Genomic DNA, 16052 nt, shown 5'->3' with positions numbered 1-16052 from the left:
TGGGGAGAGATAGCAAGGGGAGAGATGCCAGATGTAGGTGATGGGGAGGAAGGCAGCAAATCACACTGCCACGTGTGTACCTATGCAACAATCTTGCATGTTCTTCACATATACCCCAAAACCTAAAATGCAATAAAATAAATAAATGGGAAAAAATAAATAAAAATAAAAAACCACAGAGTTCTGAGTTCTTACTCTTTCTTCCGTTTCCTTCAAAGATGACCTTGTTGAAATGACAGTGTGTACTTAAAAGTCTTCACTTGCTTGTTGCTCCTTCATTTTTCTGCACACAGCATCTTTCTCTCAGCACTAAATGGGCTGTTCCCTGGCTCCCAGGTCACTCCCGAATCACCAAGCCTAGCAGGCATTTTCATTCCGTACTTGGCATTATCATACTCCACCTCGGCTCTTCTCTCTCTCTTTGACCCTGTTCTCTGCTGGGTCCTCTCCTCCTCCTTGGGCCACTCACCTTCACCAGAGCATCCTTGGCACCCTCAATATGTTATTGTCCTGAGGGTCCCACCCTTGTTGTTTTGCCCTGCCCACTCATTTGTTCATCCCAGTAATCTGTATTGATATGAATTTCACAAAATCGAATTTATATTTTCACCTGATTTCTGAAAATTCTACTTGATATCATTCAGTATTCACTCAACAAATATTTAACTACTTACTCCAGCAGAAAATGTTGTAGGCAGGGAATGTAAACAACAACATGTTCAAAAGAATTCAATGAGCCTACATGTTAGTAGGTAGACGACATTAAAAATGATGAGTAAAATACGGTGTGAAATGCAATTTAAAATAAAACAAGTGAAAAAGCTTTAAGTTCCAACCCAGTGGGGAAGCATGAAGGGGGTAAAGAAGTGGGAGATGAAAACACATATCAAAATGTATGTGTTTGCTTCTGCTGCCTCCAGAAAACCCACTAGAATGACAATAATCAATGAAAATGGCATAAATAAAATAATCTAGGGAGCAAGGGAAAAACTGCTGCACATACATACCAGAAAACCAGAAATAAAAAAATTAAATATTCTCAAACAGATGAGTGAACTTAATGCATGCATTAGAAAGACTGCTATTTAGAAGAACACTCAGAGAATGAGAAAGTGGCTCACAGAAATTTAAAAAAAAAATAGTACAAATAGATGTTTTCACAGAACTGAAAGGTAAGGTTTACAGAAATCACATCTCCTGGCACTCTCCCCTTCAAACAATGCCACGTCATCTCCTACTTTAGGGCTTTTGCACCTGCTGTTTCCTATGTCCCCCAGTGTTCTCCCACATGACCCATCACTTTGAGTATTTGTTCAAAAGTCACATTAAAGGAGAGGCCCTCCCTGACTATCCTGTGAAATCTTACTCTCGTTAACTATTGTAGTTCCCTTATGCTGCTTTATTTTCCCACATCACACATATCACTGTGTTATATGTGTTTCCTCCCTTCCTGCCTGCTTTCCTTTCCATTCTGTCCCTTCCTCCCTTCTTTCTTCCTTTATTAATTTATTCTCCTTTTATTTAATCCTCATAGTGTACCACCTCCCTCCAAGATGACCTAAGTGAGCCCTAGGGAAATGAGGCCCATCAGTAATGTGGAAGTATCATCTGAGAATACACATCCAGTGGCCCTCGTCTCTGCAGAGACCCAAGGATCTCTGAAGTGATTTTCCCCAAAGAGACACATTCATGTAGCGAATCTGTGCAGCCTGGCACTTACCTGGAAAGCCACCCTCAGGCAGTTCTTTTTTCATCAGGCTCAGTTCTTCTCGTTCCAGCTGGGAAGTCACATTGGGTTTGGAAAGGTGATTTCCTGCTTGAGAGGAAAGACATTAAGTTTGGGTTCTGAACTTAGTCTAAACACCAATCCTAGCACAGTTCTGATCTGTTCTCCCTCAGGGCTTCTGAAATAAGGAAGGTGTGGCTTATGAAGTTCCGCATTTTCCATTCTATACAGAAAAGATCTTCTACCTTGAAAGAGAGGACACCAAACAAACACCCTAAAACAATGCCTTATGATCAGAGACTTTCAGTCCAAATCCATAAATTTCAGAGGTCACACAGGAGGTATTATAGGGGAAAATTTGCAATTGAGGGGGGAAAGGTGTCAAGAGGTAGGTTTTGAGTTACAAGAAGTCCTTACCCAGTGAAACCAGGTTCCTGTGGTTCTCCAGCATTACGTTCCCATACACTGTCATCCTCTGAGCACAATCTGGTTGAATCCACTCTTCCCAAGAGAAATCTAGAGACACATCCTTTAAGGTCACTGACTCCTGAAAGTAAAAATTGCTCAATAAGGGATTATTCCAACAAAATCCCAGAGGGAAGTGAAAAGCCAGGAGCACTAGAAGGACAGGGCACAAAGATCTGCATGAGAAAACATGCTGCCTTCCAAATGGAAGAAAATATCTGCAACGAATCACAAAATAACCAGAGACATAATATAAAAAGTGCTTTGGGAGTTAAGGTCAGGAAGAGTAGGTATAAGTGAGAAATAGGGAAGGGCACTACCGGCTGCTCTAGATTCCCCTGGGAGGGGAAGGGGTGGTGTTGTGATCACCTCCTATTCACCCCATTGATGAAGGAGGAAATCCCTGACCTAAACGGTACACGATGACCAAATACAGGACACTTTACACTGAACAGATGAGGACAACAACAATTTATCAGCCACTTACAGTCACGGCCCAGGGGAGGAGGGCACCACATGCCATTAGGGGTCATAAAGGGGTTAACATTCAGGAACCTGGTAAACCAGCAGGGACTATGGGAGCAGGCTCTGTAGTGACAGCGGGTTGGGGTGACCTTTGGTTACCATGGAAGGATGTGACTTGCTTGTTTGAATAATTCCACAGGCTGGCAGGGATGTGAGACCATTAGGTTGAGGACAGGGTAGGCTGTATCTGGCCCAGCTGATGGGGGAGCCAGTGGGTCAGAGAGCTTTTCCTGGTGGGAAGAGGCACATCTGACAAGAGCAGGGGAATTCACGGCCAGGTCTCACAGCTTGACTCACTGCCCTAGAGGCTCCAGGATGTCAAAGGAGCACAAGTGGGAATAAGACAAGTGGGAAGTCCAGTTAATGGAGGAAAGCATGTATAAACAGGGAGAATCTAGAATGTGGTTGTTCTATGAGAGAACCAATAACAAATTCAGCTATACTTGAAATTGGCATTTCAAATGTGTAAGTCCACTGCTCTAGCCCTTAGCATAGGAACTAAAATACTGTAAACATTTAATATCCATTTCATGAGGGAAAACCCAACTGAGTGGTGGCTACTATAAATGGTAACTAACATTTTATTCAGTTTTTACTAATAGGAGATTCACATGTCTCACCTCATTTAACCCATAGAAGAACCTAGATTGATGGCACTAATCATTTTATAGATGAGGAATCTGAGGATTAAAGACATTAGATAACTTATCCAAGATCACACAGCTGGAACTTGAACCCAACTCCCTATGGGCATCCAACTCTCTATGTTGTGAGATGAGAAGATGGCCAAGAAAAGAACTGTGGCAAGCAACAGAATCAGAAAGATAGGAGATTCACCTGGAAGGTCAGGGGAAAGAGTTTCAAGAAAGAGGTCATGGGGTCAGACAAATAGAATGCTAATGGAAAAGAGAGCTCCTGATGTAAAAATTTGCAATTTTAGCAGTGTGGTGGAGGCAGAAGTGAGTTTATAGTGGACAGAAGCATAAATAAGACATAAAGAATCAAAAACAGGCTGAGATTATGGCCCATGCCTGTAATCCCAGAACTCTGGGAGGCCGAGGCAGGCAGATCACCTGAGGTCAGGAGTCTGTGACCAGCCTGGCCAACATGGTGAAACCCTGTCTCTACTAAAAATATACAAATTAGCCAGGTGTGGTGGTGAGCACCTGTAATCCCAGCTACTCAGAAGGCTGAAGCAGGAGAATCACTTGAACTCGGGAGGCAGAGGTTGCTGTGAGCCAAGATCACGCTATTGCACTCCAGCTTGGATGCTGGATGACAAGAGCAAAACTGCGTATCAAAAAAGAAAAAAGCCAGATAAATTACTTTTTCTTTTTTTTTCTTTTATGCTTTTTTTGGGATATAGTCTTGCTCTGTCGCCCAGGCTAAAGTGCAGTGGTGCGATCTTGGCTCATTGTACCTCCTTTTCCTGGGTTCAAGCAATTCTCCTCCCTCAGCCCCCCAAGTAGTTGGGATTACAGGTGCCCACTACCACCCCCAGCTAATTTTTGTATTTTCAGTAGAGATGGGGTTTCACCACGTTGGCCAGGCTGGTCTTAAACGCCTGACCTCAAGTGATCCACCCGTCTCAGCCTCCCAAAGAACTGGGATGACAGGTGTGAGCCACTGTGTACAGACAGATAAATTACTTAAAGCTTTTTGTAAAGAAGCTGAGAGTAGTTGGGCGCAGTGGCTCACGCCTGTAATCCCAGCACTTTGGGAGGCCGAGGCAGGTGGATCACGAAGTCAAGAGATTGAGACCATTCTGGCCAACATGGTGAAACCCCGTCTCTACTAAAAATACAAAATATAGCTGGGCATGGTGGTGCACGCCTGTAATCCCAGATACTTGGGAGGCTAAGGCAGGATAATTGCTTGAACCCGGGAGGCGGAGGTTGCAGTGAGCCGAGATTGCGCCACTGCACTCCAGCCTGGCACCTGGCGACAGAGCAAGACTCTATCTCAAAAAAAAAAAAAAGAAGCTGAGAGTAAGACTATGGAAATAAGAATAGGTAACAGAAATAAAGCAACAGAAAAGGTTTTCATCATTTAAGGACAGAGAGCATTTTAATATGTAAATAAGCAAAGGGCGAAAGCACAACTGACGCTTGAATATGTCGGGGTTAGGGACACGAACACCCCTCACAGTCTAAAATCCAAATATAACCTTTGACTCCCCCAGAACTTAACTCCTAATAACCTACTGCTGACTTGAAGGCTTACTAATAACATAAACAGTTATTTCACATATACTCATTAAATGGAAGTGGATCAGCATAGAGGTCTTCATCCTCGTCTTCACCTAGAGACGGCAGAGGAGGAGGAAGGAGAGGAGGGGTTGGTCTTGCTGTCTCAGGGGTGGCAGAGGTGGAGTAAGTGGCAGGAGAGGCAGGCACACTCAGTGTAACTTTTATTGGGCCACTTTTATAAAATCTGCATCAGAGTGGGCCTGTGTAATTCAAACTTGTGTTATTTAAGGGCCAACTGTAGTAGAAAGAGGAGAACCATACAAAACAGAGCAAACCCCATTTCCAAGAAATTTGTGTACTTCATATCCAAGACTAGGAACTCCAGAAAAAGTGTCAACACAGAATCAGAGTTCACTGTGTATCTTTCTACCTCATTTTCTCTCTAATTTTACTTAATCAATATTTCAAAGTACCAAAAATATATTAAAAATTACTGACAAATTATTTTCAGGAAAAGTGCAGATTTCCATTTTATCCAAGGAGAAAGGGAACTAAAAAATTCATCAGATGTTCAACAAATGTAAAGAAAGGAGAAAAAAGGAAATAAGACAGCGTGATAACCATAAATAAATAACCAGAGGCTGGGCATGGTGGCTCACACCTGTAATCCCAGCACTTTGGGAGGCTATGGTGGGTGGATCACCTGAAGTCAAGAGCTTGAGACCAGCCTGGCCAACATGACAAAACCCCATCTCTATGAAAAAAAAAAAACTAAAATTAGCTGGGTATGGTGGCACACGCCTGTAGTCCGAGCTACTTGGAGGCTGAAGTAGGGGAATCACTTGAACCGAGAAGGTAAAGGTTGCAATGAGCTGAGATCACACCATTGCACTCCAGCCTCGGCAACAGAGTGAGACTCTGTCTCAAAAATAAATAAATAAATAAATAAATAACCAGAAAAATACCTAAGCATATATAGTGACAAACATCAATGGTTCACTTCTCCTATTAAAAGACAAAAACTCTAAAATTGATTTAAAATCCAGCTGTATGGAACCTACAAAAGATATACCTAAAACAGAAACCAACAAGTTTAAAATTTCAAAAGAGGAGGGCAGAGACAGGAGATGGCAGGCAAATGCAAATAAAAAGAAAGCATCGAGAATAACATAGATAAGGTAGAATATGTGAAAAAAAAATAAGCCTCTATTTGGTGAAAGAAGGCATCAAATCAGAAATACAAGATTCCCCTTCCAAAAATAATCCACTTTTTTCAATAAATTACCTTGTCTATTGACTACAGTAGGAAAATAAAAGTCCAAATCCAGTTGCTATGTGCTGGTCTTCCTTGCTTCCCTAAACTGTCACCACCTTAAGTGCTGGCTCTGTGCCCAGCATGCAGAGCTTCTATTGCAAAATGCACTGCAGATCCCTGTGCCAGCTGTGGACTGGTAAAGTGCTGATTTAGGTAACTACAAAAGGCATCTTGAAAGGTGAACATGGTAGGACGTGGTGGCTCATGCCTGTAATACCAGCACTTTGGGAGGCCGAGGCAGGCAGATGGCTTGAGCTCAGGAGTTCGAGACCAGCCTGAGTAACATGATGAAACCCTGTCTCTACAAAAAAGACAAAAATTAGCTGGGCATGGTAGTGTGCATCTGTGGTCCCAGGTACTCAGGAGGCTGAGGTGGGAGCATGGCTTGAGCCTGGGAGGTGGAGGTTGCAGTGAGCTGAGATTGCACTGCTATAGTCCAGTCTGGGTAATAGAGTCAGACCTTGTCTCCAAAAAAAAAGTAAACATGAAACTTAGTAATATCATACATTTGTCATCAATCCCTTATGATGTTTTGTTCCTTTCCTCCTTTCCATTTAGTATGGGTCATTTTCCCTCCAGCACTACATTCAGTACAGGATATAAGGAGATTCATGGGTTTATCCACACAGAAGTTTTCCTAAACCTAAAAACAAAGGCTTTTTGATATTGTTATTCTTTGAAAAGACTGCATATCAAATAGAATAAGGATATTATAAATGATGAAAATATAATTTATAAAGAAAATATGATAGTGATGAAGGTTTAGGCACCACAGCAGCAAAATATCTTCAGATATAATACTTAGCAATCCGGCTGGGTGCGGTGGCTCACGCCTGTAATCCCAGCACTTTGAATGCCGAGGTGGGTGGATCACCTAGGTCGGGAGTTCAAGACCAGCCTGACCAACACGGAGAATCCCCGTCTCTACTGCAAATACAAAATTAACTGGCTGTGACGGCACATGCCTGTAATCCCAGCTACTTGGGAGGCTGAGGCAGGAGAACTGCTTGAATCCAGGAGGTGGAGGTTGCAGAGAGCTGAGATCACAGCATTGTACTCCAGCCTGGGCAACAAAAGCAAAACTCCATCTCAAAAAAATAAATAAATAAAAAGCAAACAAACAAATACTTAGCAATCCAATTTTTTTTCTTTACAAAATCACAATCATTAAACCCCAATCACAACAGCAACAAAAAATGAAACACCTAAGGATACATTTAAGAGAAATATGCAAGATCTTTATGATCAGTCTATAAAAAGTTAACAAAGCCCATAATGAAAGATCTAAATAGAATGAAGCATCTTTTTTTTTTACTTAATAAGAAGAATGAACATTGTAAAGATAGCAATCTTCCTCAAATTGACTTACAGACTTTGAAATTCAAATCAGAACTGCATATTTTTACTTTTTTACTATTACTGTTGGAACTTGATAATATAGTTCGACTAGAAGGATAAATATATGAGAACAGTAACCAAACTTTTGAAAAGAAAAGTGAGGGGAGAGTCGCTTTATGAAATAGCAAAATGGGCTGGGCACAGTGGCTCATGCCTGTAATCCCAGCACTTTGGGAGGCTGAGGCAGGCGGATCATGAGGTCAGGAGTTCTAGATCAGCCTGGCTAGCATGGTGAAACCCATCTCTACTAAAAATAGAAAAAATTAGCTGGGCATGGTGGTGTACACCTATAGTCCCAGCTACTCGGGAGGTTGAAGCAGAATTGCTTGAACCTGGCAGGCAGAGGTTGCAGTGAGCCAAGATCATGACAGTCTGGCCTATTTTAAAGGTTTCATTTCAAGTCTATAGAGAGTGAGCAGGTTATTTCAGTAACATCAGCTCCAATGCCATCTCCTGAGAGGGGCCGCTCTTCTGCCAAGCTAAAACGGCCCTGAGTGACACTCTACCATATTGTCCTGCTGTGTCCTCATCACAGCACTTAACACTATCCTCAATAATATTCCCTTTTTATTGTCTGCATTCCCTATGGAAAATAAGATCTAAGAGAAGGAGACCTTGCTTCTCTTATTCACTGCTATTTCCCCAGTATCCAGAACATGGCCTAGCACATGGTGGAGAGGCGCTAAATGTTTAACAAGTAGACGGACTGATGAAATGCTTCACAACATCATGTTAAATGAAGCTAGACCCCTACTTCACATCACAGACAATACATCCCAGATAGCTCAAGGATGTAAATTTAAAATTATAAAACTAATAGAAAACAAAAAAAAATGAGCATCATTACCTTTTTATGTGGATGGAGAACAGGGAGCTTAGAGACAAGGATAGAAAGAAGACTTATTTTAAGTGAATGCTTACTTATATTTTTTGAATTTTGAATACCATGAATATATCAGCCACTCAATTTTTTTTTCTTTTTTGAAGCAGAGTCTTGCTCTGTCACCAGGCTGGAGTCCAGCGGTGCAATCTCAGCTCACTGCAGCCTCCGCCTCCCAGGTTCAAGTGACTCTCCTGCCTCAGCCTCTCAAGTAGCTGGGACTACAGGTGTGTACCACCATGCCCAGCAAATTTTGTATTTTTAGTAGGGATGGGGTTTCACCATGTTGGCCAGGCTGGTCTCAATCTCTTGACCTTGTGATCGCCCGCCTCAGCCTCTCAAAGTGCTGGAATTACAGGTGTGAGCTACCAAGCCCAGCCTCAAATTTTAATTAATCAAAATCTGAATCAAATTATGAGCAAACATCAAACAAACCCAAATTGAGGAGCATTCTATGAAATAATTGGCCTGCACTCTTCAAATTATCCAAGTCATTGAAGATCAATACTGAAGAACTATTCCAGATGAAAGGAGACCAAGGAGACACAACAGCTAAATACAATGTGTGATCTGGATAGAATCCTGCACCAGATAAAGGACACCTGTGGGACAAGTGGCAAAATCCAAGTAAGGTTTGTAGATTGGCTAATAGTATTGTATCAGTGTAAGTTTTCTCATTTTGATAACTGTATTTTTGTTATATATGATAATAGAAAACATACACTGACACAGTGTTAAATGGGCATGATGTCTGTAACTTATTCTCAAATGGTTTGGAAATATATATACATACACACATATTTATGTTTATATATTTATATTTATGTATGTGTGTGTATACAGGGAGAGGAAAATGGCAAAATGTTAATCTAGATGAAGCCTATCCAGAAATTGTTTTATTTTTTGTAGCAGTTTTTTTTTTTAGATGGAGTCTCACTCTGTTGCCCAGGCTGGAGGGCAGAGGCATGATCTCAATCCACTGCAACCTCCACCTCCTGTGTTCCAGTGATTCTCCTGCCTCAGCCTCCCAAGTAGCTGGGATTACAGGTGTGTGCTACCATGCCCAGCTCATTTTTTGTATTTTTAGTAGAGATGGGGTTTCACCATGTTGGCCGAATGGTCTCGAACTCCTGACCTCATGATTCACCTGCCTTGGCCTCCCAAAGTGCTGGGATTACAGGCATGAGCCACCATGCCTAGCCTTGCAGCAGCTTTTAAAGTCTGAAATTATTGCATAATAAGAATTTTTTTAAAAACCATGAGATTCCATTTTTCACCCTTGCAAATAACTCAAATTTAAAAGGCTTATGATACCTAGTGTTATGAACTGTGTCCCCCAAAAAAGATATGTTGAAGTCCCAACTTCTAGTACCTTGCAATATGACCTCATCTGAAAATAGGGTTGTCTCAAATTTAACTAATTAAGATGAGGTCATAATGAAGTAGGGTAGGCCCACACTCCAATATGACTGGCATCCTTATAAAGAAAAATGGCTATTTGAAGATATCAGCACATAAGGAGAACATCAGGTGAAAAAGGAGGTAGGGATTAGAATGATAGAGCCATGAACCAAGGAACACCAGAGTTCTAGCAAACCACCAGAAGCTAGAAGCTAGGAAGACGCAAGGAAGGATTCACTGACAAGTTTCAGAGAGCATGGCCCTGTAAATGCCTTCATTTCAGACTTCTGGCCTCCAAAGCTGTGAGATGATACATTTCTATTGTTTTGCGTCACTCAATTTGTGGCACTTTATTACAGCAGCTCTTGGAAACGGATATACCAAACATGGAAGAGGATATAGGGCAACAGGAATTCTCAAATACTGCTGGAGGGAATGTACAATGGTACACATACTTTGGAAAACAGTTTAGCTGTTTGTTACAAATTCAAATGTACACTTGACCCAGCAATTTCACTCCTAGGTATTTACCCAAGAGAAATGAAACTGTATATCCACACAAAGACTCATACGTGAATGTTCAGAGCAGTTTTATTCATAATAGCTAAAAACAGGAAACAACTTGAAATATCTGTCACAACCGAATGAACAAAAGGTGGTATATTCAACTGAATACTACTTAGACATAAAAAGGAACAAACTATTACTACATACAATATCATGGATAGATCTGCAAAACATTATGTTGAGCAAAAAGAGCCAAGCACAAAAGTATACATACTGTTGGATTTCATTTACATGAAGTTCTAGAAAAGGGCAAGACTATACTGACAGAAATCAAACCAGTGATTGCCCGGGGTAGGGAATGTGGACTAGAAGTGGCATGAGGACACTGATTCGGGTGATGCAAATGTTCTATACCTTGACTGAGGTGGTGGCTATGTTGGTGCATAAATTTGTTAAAACTCAATGAATTCTGTGCTTAAAATGGGTTATTTCATTAAACTGTGCCTCAGAAAAAACTAATTTAAAAATTAACACTATTTTGACTAAATAAATTAAAATTTAGATTACTGACAACCAAACCACAACTGCCATCAACCAAAATCTTCTGAATGCTTCCCCTTTCAACCTTTCCCTCTTCCAAAAACTCCCTTTCTCTAATACCCCCATTTTGAAAAAGTTATTTTGCCTTTTATAGCTGAGTTTGAGAATACTGAAGAAAGTAGTACAAATGGAAATCACAAGTTTATACTTGCCTCCAAGAAGCCTTCTTTAAACTGGTCTCTAATAAATAAACAAGTGATCCTAATAAATCAAGGACCCCAAACATATAATTTTATGAAAAGAGAAAACATCATAAGTCTTCAGTATTCTAGACAACAAGGCTAAGTAAGTTTACCCTTAAAAAAAAAAAAGAACTTAGGGCCAAGTCTTCTGATGCCTTATTTTCTTTTCCAGAGAAACCTGGAATCCTCACCTACTTTCCTAGCTCCATGCTTCCCTCTATCTCATGGATACTACTTTTTCCTAGAAAAGCTTTGATCACGCCAGCTCCCTTATCAAAATTCCTCAGACTGACCTCCACCCCCATGGCCACCACCCGGACAAACACACAAACTCCTTCTTCCTGACATTTGGTCCTACAATTCTTATCTGATTTCTTCTACTCCAGCCAAGCATGTCTATCAGTCACTGCTCCCTTCATTCTACCTCTAGAAGTCTAAACACCAGGCTCTTGGCTGGGATGACACTAAGAATGCCTACCACTTACTGAATACTTTCAACATTCCAGGAACCATGCCAGGCCTTTTTTACTTATTTGAACTTTCAACAGACCTATGAAGTAGGTATTATTAAATGAAATGAGCCATGTGAAATTCTTAACAATGCCACCTATACGGCAGACACTTAGTTAATGCTGTAATTCCTATTATGACCATGAGGAATAATGCTTTAGGAAAGTCAAGCCTCTTGCCAAGACAATGTAGCTATTAAATGGTATAGTCAGGATTTAAACTCTGAACACATTGACTCAATTATACCAAATCCTCTCCAGTTATACTTTCCCAACCCTTGAGATGGACAAACACTCCCTACTTCTCCTGGCCACGCCCTTGATTCTCCCCTTCACTCAGGCTTGGAATACTGATAACCTGAATTCCTAACCATACTTGTTCTTTATTATTTTTTTTTCTGAGACAGAGTCCCACTTTGTCACTCAGGCTAGAGCGTAGTGGCGCAATCTCAGCTCACTGCAACCTCTGCCTCCCAGGTTCAAGCGATTCTCCTGCTTCAGTCTCCCAAGTAGCTGGGACTACAGGCACATGCCACCAGGCCCGGCTACTTTTTGTATTTTTTAGTAGACACAGGGTTTCACCATATTGGGCAGGCTGGTCTTGAACTTCTGACCTTGTGATCCACCCACCTTGGCCTCCCAAAGTGCTGAGATTACAGGTGTGAGCCACTGCACCCAGCCCACACTTGTTCTTATTACCATATTCAGGTACAACTATGATTATACCCCATGCAGATGTGCCCTCTTTTATGATCCCTGAGAGCCCGTATGCCCTATAAGCACCAGGACCAACTCTAACATAATTTTTTTCCCCTTTCTGACCCTTGAACAACACCAAGTACACAGCAGGTCAGGGTATCCAGCCTAATGAGTAAGTGGCAGCTGGGAATGGAGGTCAGGAACACTGAGGGGGCTTTGTGAAAAATATCCAGCATTCTGCTATTTCAATAACCCTGTCCTCGGCAGTGAACCCACACGCAGTATAGGAGTAAGGGGTAGGTGTAAGAGAGGAAAAACGAGCTCACCTGAGCTCCCAATGGCAGAGGCCAAGCAGCCATTGCCTTCTCCTTACTTCCTGTGGGGTTCTTCCTTAGGGAGGGACAGAAGTCAGAGGAGGCAGAGCTGAGGGAAGGGAAAGAAGCCATGAGAAACAAGACTCCTGCAACAGCAACAACAAAAATACAATAAATAAACTAAGTAAGACCTGAATATTGTCTACATAAAGAAAACAATTTTCATGTATTAAGTTTACTTTATTATGCTTATTTAGCCATATAAAGATGAATGACAGAGACATGACATATTCTTGCACAAGATGTCTCAATATCCTAGGATGTAATTTAATTTATAAACTTAACACATTCCCAACCAAGTTACACCTAAGTAACAATATTTTAAAGTTAACATGGGTCAGGCACAGTGGTATACACCTACAATCCCAGCACTTTGGGAGGCCAAGGCAGGTGGATCACTTAAGGCCAGGAGTTTGAGACCAGCCTGGCCAAAATGGCAAAACCCCATCTCTACTAAAAATACAAAAATTAGGGAGTGGTTGTGGGCACCTATAATCCCAGCTACTTGGGAGGCTGAGGCAGGAGAATCACTTGAACCAGGGAAGTGGAGGTTGCGGTGAGCCAAGATCACACCACTGCACTCTAGCCTGGGTGACAGAGCGAGACTCCATCTCGATTTTTTTAAAAAGTTAGTTAATTATTGAAAAAATGTTTAAGTTGTGTGGTACAACAGCGAGGATCTTTTTTTAAAAAGAATACTGATGAGAGACAACTTGCCCACCAATATTTATAAAGCTACAAGAATTGGAACACAGTATTACTGACTTATTTACCAGATACATTGTTGACCACCTACTTTGTACCAGGTACCATTGCATGGGGATGGGGGTGGATACAGCTGTAAATAAAACAGATAAATTCTCCAAGCTCATGGATGTTATAGCCAAACAGGAAACAGGATCAATGGAACAAATTAAAATTCTACCAATCTAAATGGTCATATATACGTGTGCATATACGTATGTATATGTACAATTATATACGTGTGTATATACATATATATGTACAATTTTGTATAGACACACATATGTATATGAATTCAAGATATGAAAAAAGTGACATATCAGCAAAGAAAAATAACTTGTAACAAAGGCTTATCATTTGGAAAAGAATTAAAATGTACACAAAAAATAAAAGTACTACGAGAAACTACAAACATTTTTGTGATCTTATGGGACAGGAGGCTTCGCTGACAATGATATCAAACACTCAAATGTGAAGAAAAGGTTTTCATGTCCATATGAACCTGCGACATCTCTGCATAGTCAGGAAACATGCTTATGTATCAGATACAAAATTAAAATACAAAATGCAAACTGCATGAAAATATTCATTAGTGTTCAAAATGCAAATGTAAACAACCCTTTTTCACCTTTCAGAAGTACAAGCGAATACTAACATTGAGAGTTGGTGTGGGTAAATCTGGCACTCTTACACTGCAATTGTTTATATTAACTGCCACTTTTCTGGAGGGAATAAGACAGGAGGTATCAAAAGCCTTACTGTACCCTTGACCTAGAAGTTCCACTTTAAGAGATTTATAGAATAAGACAAAATGCAAAGGTGTATGTAGCCAGATGGCCTATATTGTTTATAATATTGAAAAAAAAAAAAACACAAAAACCTAAGGAGAGGATTCACATCCATACTTTCCCTCACACTCATTAAAATGATTATGTATTTAAAATTTGGTAATAAGTAGATGGTGTTAACATACTAAATTTTTTTTTCAGGTGTATTCCTTATCTTCATTGGGTGGTGTTCAGGCCAGTAAAAATTATGAGACTTAAGATGTGTGCACTTCAAACACCTTACAAAATGCATCTCATGACTCAATTTTAAGATAGAGGAAAAAGCTACTAATATATTTCTGTTTAAAAACAAAATGCAAAGTGTTTCTATGCTTATACACATATCCACGCTGCCATGCAGATTTAGATAGATGTTGAATGATTGCTTTAATCTGAATTTTCTAGTTGTGTTACACTGAAACGGCTTCCCAAAAAAAAGACTCCCTGAGGTAGAAACCTGCACCCGGTTGGTTGGCCTCCCCATTCTTACGGAGAGATGGTAGGGGAGCCCCCTGCCAATGCCCTAGGAATGAGAACCAGAGGGCGGGTCCCCAGACGCGGTTTACACAAAGAGCAGGTGCCGCACAGGGAGACCCCGGTCTCTGGCCCAGAATCCCCGGGATGTCTGCGGGGCAGGTTCGCTCCACTTTCGCGGCGTGTCCCGGGACGAGGCTGCGCTGGCCGGGGAAAGCCAAGAAGGAATCCGGGTCCGAGCGACTCCTGGAACCTTGGGCCCCTCCCTGATCTGTGGTGGCCAGCGTAGCCCTTGTTCGAACCCCCGTCCCCGCCGCTCACGGGCTGTGATTCCACCTCCGCGCCTGTCCTGGGACTGCGCGGGAGGAAACATAGCTCCCAAAGTGCTCCTGTCATCAGCTCTTGGGGAAGAGGGAGCGCACTGGAAGCTGAGGGGAGCCCGGCGCTCCACAGGTACAGTGAGGCCGCTCCCCTGGCCCATCCGCTGCCGGGCCGGCCCCTCGGCCCTGCGCGGCTCGCCTCGCCCCGTAGTCCTAAGTTCCTTGAGCTGTGGCCCACGAGACTCAAGGCTGGCGCGCCCCCGCCGCGGGCCCCGCACTCACCCTCTCCCAGCAGGAGCGGGAGCAGCTGGCGACCGACGCAGCCGCGCCCGGCGCCTGCAGCCCGGAACACCAGACTACATTTCCCACAAGGCTGCGGGGCCACAGAACCGCCCGGCCGTTGGAGTGCGCAAGCGCGGGGGGCAAACAGGGCGAGGCTGTGCCATTGACCAGCGGCAGGGGTCCACCGTGTGGAGGCTGCGCACGCCCTCAGGTTTCCAGGCGGGACGCGGGGTTCACAGGCGGCCGTCTTACCCGGGCTAGATGTCCCACTTTGGAGCATGTCGACGTCCACCCCATGGGAAGAGGGGACGGCCTTGGGTAAGCCTCTCTGTCCTCTGAAAGGACTGAACCCGGAGGCCCCCCTCGCCAAGGGGTAAGGAAGACATGAGGTTGCACAGTGCGGCACGCGTTGCGGGCCCCTCGGGAATCGCCACCACACCCCGTCCGCCAGCTGACTCACTATCAGGTGCTGCTCGAAGTGTTTGAGAATTATCACCCTTCAGAATGTGGACAAATTCTCCATCAGTTAAATGTGTGGCCTATGTTCCGGTAATTTCAAATGGATCTACAGCTTTGGAACTCGGAGATGTGCAGATCAGTGTAGCAGCTTAGATGGTAATGTTGTATTTGACCGA

The 16052-nt window shown here is 42.5% G+C and overlaps 1 protein-coding gene across 2 annotated transcripts in view; it reads right to left on the bottom strand.

Moving 5' to 3' along the window:
- ZFP2 (ZFP2 zinc finger protein) overlaps window positions 1-15522 on the bottom strand; it is a 39492-nt gene extending 23970 nt beyond the window's left edge. The window contains exons 1-4 of one of the 2 annotated variants that reach the window (XM_017517119.2): window positions 15418-15522; window positions 12723-12819; window positions 2144-2273; window positions 1721-1816 (exon numbers count right to left, since the gene is read on the bottom strand). The gene's annotated coding sequence lies outside the window, so the exon portion shown is untranslated. The remainder of the gene's footprint in view (window positions 1-1720; window positions 1817-2143; window positions 2274-12722; window positions 12820-15417) is intronic. The other variant, XM_017517117.2, reaches the window with a different exon arrangement.
- Window positions 15523-16052: the final 530 nt, after the last annotated feature.

This window comes from Cebus imitator, unplaced genomic scaffold (assembly GCF_001604975.1).
Source record: "Cebus imitator isolate Cc_AM_T3 unplaced genomic scaffold, Cebus_imitator-1.0 Scaffold618, whole genome shotgun sequence".
Taxonomy (NCBI): Eukaryota; Metazoa; Chordata; class Mammalia; order Primates; family Cebidae; genus Cebus; species Cebus imitator.
Note: the sequence above shows the minus strand (reverse complement) of the source record. Positions and strands in the feature narration are given on the sequence as shown.